Source organism: Myodes glareolus, chromosome 18 (genome assembly GCF_982192425.1).
Source record: "Myodes glareolus chromosome 18, mMyoGla1.1, whole genome shotgun sequence".
NCBI classification, from domain to species: Eukaryota; Metazoa; Chordata; class Mammalia; order Rodentia; family Cricetidae; genus Myodes; species Myodes glareolus.
In genome coordinates, this window is record NC_142043.1 from 6,360,914 (window position 1) to 6,369,859 (window position 8,946).

The 8,946-nt window shown below is 36.1% G+C and overlaps 1 protein-coding gene and 1 pseudogene across 1 annotated transcript in view; one reads left to right on the forward strand and one right to left on the reverse strand.

Annotated features, from left to right (window-relative positions):
* The window catches only part of Tbc1d5 (TBC1 domain family member 5), a 438,360-nt gene that overhangs the window by 114,425 nt on the left and 314,989 nt on the right, over window positions 1-8,946 (forward strand). The gene's annotated exons all lie outside the window — the stretch shown is intronic.
* Window positions 5,833-5,931, reverse strand: LOC125416586 (U6 spliceosomal RNA; annotated as a pseudogene).

Below are 8,946 nucleotides of genomic sequence, written 5' to 3' on the forward strand. Positions count from 1 at the left end.
TGATCATGGAGTTTGCTCTGAGGTTGTGTCTCCTGGTAATGTCAGAAGTCTCACCAGTATACCTGCCGAAACACAGGCTAAACAAGAACAGTAGACATATGCTAAAGTTGACTGGGGAAAGACCTTGAGGCCTCAGCCCTACACAAAGAACTACAGGCGACTAAGGAATGCTGAGAGCAGAATAGTCTTCCCTAGGGAAAAAATGCACCATTTGTTTATGCAAACACACACACACACACACACACACACACCAATTAATGAGAAAAGAGGCCATTCATTTAAAGAAATCAAGGAAGGGTGGGTGTAGTGGCATTTCATTTATATTTTAATAAAATTTGCCCACTGGCCTGCCTTGCAGATTAGGCAACAATGACACATACCTTTAATCCCAGTAGGCTCAATAGTTTGCCATAGAAACCAGATCATAGTAGTGTATGCCCTTAATCCCAGCACTAGAGAGAAATATAAAATGGGAGGAAACAGCTCTCAGTCTCAGTCTCATTCTGAGGATTCCTAGAGGCAGAATCACCATTTTTGGACTGAGGTCGAGGTAGGAGTCAGTGACTTGCTGCTTTGCTTTTCTGATCTTCAGATTGAACCCCAACATCTGTCTTTGAGTTTTTATTAATCATGCTTCAGGAGAACTTGGATAGAAGAAACAGAATGTAGAAATGATCTCTAAATAAAAGAAATTTAAAAAGCAAAAGCAAATTGAAGCATGTAAATGATTCTAATTTGAAAAGTTTCCCTTGTAAAAAAAGAAGATAGCTTCATATGTTTTATTATGTTTTATCTTGCACAATAGATTAATTCTTATATAACTCAAAAGCTTTTTGATGATTGTTATCAAAGCAGCAAATGAAAAATAGAAATGATATTTTCTTTGCAATTGAGTTTCTCAATTTCTGGCCCATTATGTAATCCCCCATGAGCACTTTTATTTTGGGAGCTAACCATGTATAGATTTGGCTTTTCCAACTAATATGGCAGGACTGTTGGTGCTGCTGCTTCTGCTTCTGCTTCTGCTGCTGCTTCTGCTGCTGCTGCTGCTGCTGCTGCTGCTGCTGCTGCTGCTGCTTCTCCTCCTCCTCCTCCTCCTCCTCCTCCTCCTCCTTCTCTTTCTCCTTCTTCCTCCTCTTCCTCTTTCCTCTTCTTCCTCCTCCTCCTTCTCCTTCTCTTTCTCCTTCTTCCTCCTCTTCCTCTTTCCTCTTCCTCCTCCTCCTCCGCCTTTTTACTTCTTTTTTCTTCTTATTCCTCCTCCTCCTCTTCCTGTTCTTCCTTTTTCTTCTTTTTTCTTCCTTCTTCTTTCTTCTTCCTTTTAGAATCTTTCCATAGAAAGCGTTCATGAATAATATTTATGAGAATATGATATTTGATTAATTACTTGATACTATTTTGAACTATGATAATACATTAACTGAATGGAGGATTGAGAAAATGTAAACTAATGAATAGCTTAAAGAATTTTGGGAAGTCTTTAGTGAAATAACTCACTCAAAAAAGTTGATGTCTGGTTAAAGCTGCTAGTAATCTGTAATTAATATTTTTAGACAACAGAAATTTGTAAAATTATTATATCCCATTAAATTTAGGTCCCCAGACATACAATTTTTCTATAACAGGCCATGTGATATAATATAGTAGTATCAATAATAATATCCAAATATTACTTATTCCAAACATTGGAGAATAGGAATAGATTAAAGGTGATAATTTAACTTTCATGTCTTAAAATTATTTCTCATCTAACTGATCATGGAGCCTAAATTAAGAAATTTAAATGGAATCTTTTGACTCATTTTAATTTTTGTTCCCTTTTTGCTCTTTTTAGTTGGAGGCATGGCATAGTATTGCTATGTGATGTTTGGCAAAAACAAAATAAAAATTGAAACATTATATAATCAATGTGTTCAAGACTTGAGTTCTTAAAGTTTGTTCTCCAGATCCATTTATTTCTTATGTTAGTGTATAGGGTAACTTGATAACCATTTGTGTAAGATGAGTTCTGAGGAAAAGATTTAAGTGTTTGATGAGATTCTCACAGGAATGTTGCGCAGTCAACTAGTGCTTGGGAAAGATTGGCAATAACTCCTTGCAATGACCTTTATGCTTTTGTTCCTGTGTTCATTTTGAATTCAGTGACTCATTGGGAAGCTTACCTAATCGTTTAGAATCAGTTGAATCACTCCTTTTTGCCAAAAAAATTTGCCTTCACAGTCCTTGGCACTTTATATTTACATATGTGTTAGGTTGACATTAAGTTAGTTATGTGTTTGTGGTTTCTGTTACACTGTCTATTCCTTTACCTTGAGGGTAAAACCTAACAAGAATGTTGCTTTCTTTTCTTTCTTTCTTTCTTTTTGTGTGTGTCATGTCCATGTCTCCACATTTCTTTTTTTATTTTAAATCTTCATAAATAATACCAATCAAAATTTCCACTTCCTTCCCTCCTCCCACTTCCATACTGCTCCCCCACACAAACTCTCCCCTTCTCCAGTCCTGAGAGATGTCAAGGTACCCTGCCCTGTAGGACGTCCAAGGCTCTCCCCGCTACATCCAGGCTTAGGAAGGTATGCATTCATATAGACTAGGATCCCAAAAAGCAGTAGAGACAAATCCCAGTGCCATTATCATTAGTTTCTCAGTCTGCCCCAATTGTCAGTCACATTCAGAGGGTCCAATTTAATCCCAAGCTTGTTCAGTCCCAGTCCAGCTGGATTTGGTGAGCTCCCATTAGCTCAGGTACATCGTCTCAGTGGGTGGATCAACCCCTCGTGGTCCTGACTTCTTTGCTCATATTCTCTCTCCTTCTGCTCTTCAACTGGACCTTGAAAGCTTAGTCCAGTGCTCTGATGTGAGTCTCTGATCCTATCTCCATCTGTCACCAGATGAAGGTCCTATGGTGATAGTCAAGATAGTCATCAGTCTGACTACGGGACAAGGCCAGTTCAGGCACCCATTCCTCCACTGCACAGGTTCCCAGCTGGGAATGAATAAATGGGACCTCCTGAAACTGAAAAGCTTCTGTAAAGCAAAGGACACAGTCATTAAGGCAAAAAGGCAACCTACTGAATGGAAGAAGATCTTCACCAACCCCACATCAGACAAAGGTCTAATCTCCAAAATATATAAAGAATTCAAGAAACTAGACATTAAAATTCTAAATAACCCAATTAAAAATGAGGTACTGAACTGAATAGAGAATTCTCAACAGAAGAATTTCAAATGGCCAGAAGATACTTAAGGACATGTTCAACTTCCTTAGCTATCAGGGAAATGCAAATCAAAACAACTTTGAGAAACCATCTTACACCTGTCAGAATGGCTAAAATCAAAAACACCAATGATAACCTATGCTGGAGAGGATGTGGAGTAAGGGGAACACTCATCCATTGCTGGTAGGAATGCAAACTTGTGCAACCACTTTGGAAATCAGTGTGGTGGTTTCTCAGAAAATTGGAAGTCAGTCTACCTCAGGAATTAGCAATAACACTCTTGGGAATATACCCAAGAGATGCCCTATCATACTACAAAAACATTTGTTCAACTTTGTACATAGCAGCATTATTTGTAATAGCCAGAACCTGGAAACAACCTAGATGCCCCTCAATGGAAGAATGGTTAAAAATGGTGTGGAACATATACACATTAGAGTTTTACTCAGCGGTAAAAAACAATGACATCTTGAATTTTGCATGCAAATGGATGGAAATAGAAAACACTATCCTGAGTGAGATAACGCAGACCCCAAAATATGAATATGGTGTGTACTCACTCATTAGTGGATTTTAGCCATAAACAAAGGACATTGAGCCTATAGTTTGCGATCCTACAGAAGCTAAATAATAAGGTGAACGCAAAGAAAAACATATGTATATACACACTCACACAAACACATCAGTGTATAATTACAACCTTCTGGATCTATTTACTGTTGCTTGTGTGTTTTTTATATTTCTAGACTGACCACTTTGTATTGGATAACCATTCATGTGACTTTTCCCTGGGGGAGGGTAATTCTCCCTCTCTTAACATTCCGTAGTTGTCTGTAGTTCCTTGTGTAGGGGCAGGACTACAAGAAATTTTGCCTTTCCACATTAGCATGTCTATGAGTACTATCATTGTTCAGGTCTTGTTTAGGTAGCCATGATTTTGTTGCTTTCCTATTACCTAACTATAGGCAGTAAGCTATCACAGCAGACTTCTGTCTCTTAAAATCATCCTGCCCCCACTTCTTCAATGTTTCCTGAGGTTTAGGTGCAGTTAGTTGTATCCATGGATCATATAACATGTTAGGATTTTCAGTTATATTCTTTGTTTGCTATAAAGAGAAATTTCTTTGATGAGGCCTGATAGCTTCAGAAATCTGTGAGTATAAGGTAATTTTTAGAATGCAGTTAGAAATTATAGTGGTCTAGTAATGAGATGGTAGTAGAACTTTTTTCTAAGATCTGTTTTCTCATTATCACTAGGTAATTGGCTTGGTTTCTAGTACCAGGCATGATTTACTTTCTGTTGAGTGGAACAACAGCCTAGCTGTTCAACTGAACAACTGTTGGTTACAGCCAGGTATGAGTGCCACTGTTGCAATTTCGGAACTTCCTGCCATGCTGGTTCTTGTTATAATTGGTGTCACGGCTGTATAGGACTTTGATTATTTCCGTCCATTGGCAGCTTGCATAATACTTCCTGGTTCTATAAGATGTAATTGGGAGCATGGGGGTCATAGGAGAGGGTAGAAGGTTTGAGGAGAGAATGGGAGGTCTATGGAGAAAAATGTATAGCTCAATAAAATAATTAAAATTTTAAAAAAGATAAACCACTGGAAGGAGTCTTTTAGTTCAGATATAACTCCTATCTTCTAAGTCGTGTGTCTGAAGTGTGTGGTGTCTTCAGCAATAGTAACTTGACTTTATCTTCTGATGGGCAACCAAGGGCCTCAGCAGTAATCTATATTGTTTTAGGAGTCAACTGACCAACAACTCAAAGGCAGGTTTCCCATTCTTGGTATTGGAATTTTTATAATCTGTAGCTTTTTTGAGGAGAATTGTTAATTTAAGTGGCAACATTTCATTTAAAGTGTGTGTGTGCATACACACTTGTGCACATATATGTTTGTGTTATATAAACTTATATGTATTGTATACAATTTTAAGTAAATATAAGTAATATGATTTCTTGAGGATTCATCAAACATTCTTAATGCTATTTGTCCTTCCTCAGTTCCTTTCCTGTATTGATGTCTCTCTCCCTTCCTAGTTAAAAATTTTCCTCATTTCCTTTTTAGTATCACCTAAATCCCATAGTTTCTTTTTCTAGCACCTACCCTCCTTGTCACTTTTTACTTTCCATCTTTCTGTGGTTATTCTTATCTGAACTTTGTATCCAGGAACCGCAGATGCCATAGAACACATGGTATTTGTCTTCTGGTCTTTGTGAATACTTGGAAGTTTCATGATTTCTGTTTTCTTTAAAACTAAGTGGTATTCTACTGTGTATGTCATTGTCTGTTGATGATCATTTGGGTTCTTTCCTTTTTTTGTTTATTATAATTAAGGCAGCAGTGAATGTAACTGAGCAAGTATTTGTTGAGTAGAATGGTGTGTCATTTGGGCAGATGACAAGGAGTGGTATAGATGGGTCATGTGGTAGATTTGTGTTAAGTTCATTGACGATCCATACTGATTTCTAAAGTGGCTGCATCTATTTGCATTCCAACCAACAGTGAATGAGTATTCTCCTTCTACAACCTTGCTATAACTTGTGGTCAGCTACTTTGTTCTTAGTCATTCTAACAGGGGGCATATAAAATCTGTTTCACTGTGCACTTCCCTAATTGTGCTTCAGGAATCTGTGTGTCATCCTTGCACATGGGCCATGCTAATATCTGTATTGTTCAAATTATAGTGTATGTGCTGGTAGAGCGAGTACTCATAGCAATTTTATTGTTTTGGTCTTTTGTGTGCATATTCTGCAAGTCCATTTGAAACTGACTGCTAATAAAGCAGTAACTTTTAAATGCTATTCAGAATGCCTTCACTGTTGAGGTTAAATTATCATTTCAAGTAATATGCTTATATATGTTTTGCTTTTGTTTAGTTTGTGAGCTTTTATTTTCTGTGGAAATTTTATTTTATGGATAATTTCCACACAATTTCCTCAAATTAAAATTTAAGTAAGTAAATTTATGGTTAAAATCATTCTGAAAACAAACCTTTTCAAGTTTGAGGAAAACACTGTGGTTTTATTTAGCATTAAACTTGGGAGTTGACACACAAAATACTTCATTAAGCATTTTAAGTTTTATTTATTTAATTAATTTTTTCTTGTTAATGACAGAAAAATTTGTTTTGAATTATGTTTAAATCATATGAAAACATTAATTTGCTTTGGTTCTACATATCTCTATTTACCTGTGATTTAGAGGTGTTCTTTTATTGTTTTCGTTTGTTTGTTTGTTTGTTTTGTTGTTTTTTTTTTTGAGACAGCATGTTACTATGTCTCCCTGGAACTCTTTGTTTAGACTAGGCTGGCCGTGAACTCATAGATCCTCTTAGCTTGGCCACCTTGCTGCTGGTATTTAAGGAGTGTATTAATATGCTCAATTTAAAAGGTTTTTGGTTTCTTTTCTTTCTTTGTATTACGTTTCATATTCTTGAATATGAAAGAAATGGTCAGTAAGTGCAATTCACTATTATATATCAACTATTATTTTTATGTAAATTAAAGAAAAGTCAGGTTTTGCTCTTCAGGGTTTACATAGTCTCACAATCATTTATGAAACATGTAGTTAAGTAGATAATAAAGTAGTTAATAAAGATAATTTAGTTATCAAATTTTAAAACTTTGTTATTTTTGATAGATTAGAGCTGTTTTTAAAATATGTTTAAGAACATCTCTTTTAGTCTGTTGCATTCTAATAAGATTCCACAGCTTAGGTGAGGAGGTATGCAACAAGGCTTACCCCTGTCAAATCCCATGCACATGGAAGTTTTTCTATTTTAGTCTGTAAGATGTCTACAAAGGTAGTCAGACTAGACCTGGAGGCAAGCTCAGCAGATATTTTAATGTCACAGTAAGTAATAGTGGACCCTGAATTGCCTAATGACTAGTCATAGAGGGAGACAACGATGATGAAGATTCATATAATACAAATGAACTTTAGTGTGTATTAAGACAAATTGTCCATTTAAAAATAATTGTTAAATAGTACTAATTTCATATAGCTCAATTTAATATAACTGTTATCAAATTATTTAGTATTTAGCAGAAGGAGACTAGCTTAAGGGTTTTGGTTTATAAGGAAGTAACCATGGATAATAGCATGGGAAGATTTTATTGCGAAAGTGGACATGTTTTCCAACATTCAAATCTAATATAGCCTGTAGTATCCAGGTTAGTTCATTTGTGAAAAGTTTTTATTCAGTCCAAGGTATGAAACTTATACGATGGGAGATAGGAGACAATGTGTTCTTAGATATTATGTAAGAAAAGAAGAGAAAGAACAAACATTACATTTGAATGGCTGTGCTCAAGTAGAATATGTTCAAACTAAATCTTTGTGACAAAGTTCCTGCCTTTCGGATTTCATTACATTGTTCTTTGACTGTCTTAAAGGGTGTGATGCAGTGACAGTAATGCTCAATTCTGGCTTCTCTGCCATTGAGCCCCTCATGTCGGTAGCCTGTAGAGCTCTTGACTAGTGGCAAAGATTTACTTCTCTGTGAATTTTAATTCTTTACAAAGATCTTTTTTTCAAATAGAAACCTTTAATTAGTGTACATTAATTGTACAAACTCATGGGATGCATTCTGTTATTTTCATGCATGTAAAAGACTTTGCTCCACATACACTTCCTCTTTTCAGACTTAAGTGTACGTGTGTTCTTCCTTATGCACTTCACATGTGTACGGAAACCAGGGCACAACCTTGGTGTGGTTCCTCAGGCACTGTCCACCTTTTTCCTTTTTTGAGACAAGATCACTTGTTGGCAGGGTTTGTGGCTCTCCAGTATGATCCAGAGAGTCTCCTCTCTCTCGTCGCCTTCCCTTTCAACTAAACTACATGTCTTTGCAACCTTCCCATTGAATTCCCATTGAATTGGGGAATGAACTCAGGTTCATGGGAATGAACAAAAAATACAGTAGTTACCCAGTCTTTCCAAAAGTATTGTTGCATAGGTCTCTTTTACAAAGAAGTTGTGTATAAATTAGGTCCTGCTTAGAGTAGTGTGTGTTTTGGACATTTACATCTTAGAATATTTCACAGACCCTCTTCTTACCAAATATCTCTTGCTCCTATAGAGTAGGGATCCTATCATATATGTCTTTGTATCTCTTTCTTTAAAATACTGAATTAAAAATTGCATGTTTAATGAACATAAGGATATGATAGCCCTAAAGTGGTAGGCTTGTGTGTAGGAAATGATGTTGGTAGACTTTGAAGGACAGCAAAGTTTTTCATGGTTTGTTTTTGTAAGCAATAATGTAAGGGATACATTTATATTGTTTCTCTGCCCTTTGTTTGAAATACATTAGGGAGACTGAATATTTTTAAGTTAGTATCTTTTAGAATTTTGGAATTATTAATGCTCTATGTGTGTGTGTATAGCAGATGCAGCACACAAAGAAGACACATTAGAATTTCTGATGGAAAAATGTATGATTTATTTATATTGTTAGAGAAGGGAAGATTATAGTTTTATATCAATTCAATTTTTTTTTATCACTTAACGGTGTCAAAGTTAAAACATTAGTTTCAGATTGGTGAGTTAGTGGGCATGTACCCATTGATTTGTGTGTATGTGTGTGCCATCTTTTGCCATCAGCATTTGAGAGGATGCTGGTCTTTCCACATCACTGGTGTGTATTGCCTGATTTCTTTATTTTTGCCCTGTGACAAGTGAGACTAGAATCTCCATCACTCCTGCCTTCTCCCTTTTCCATG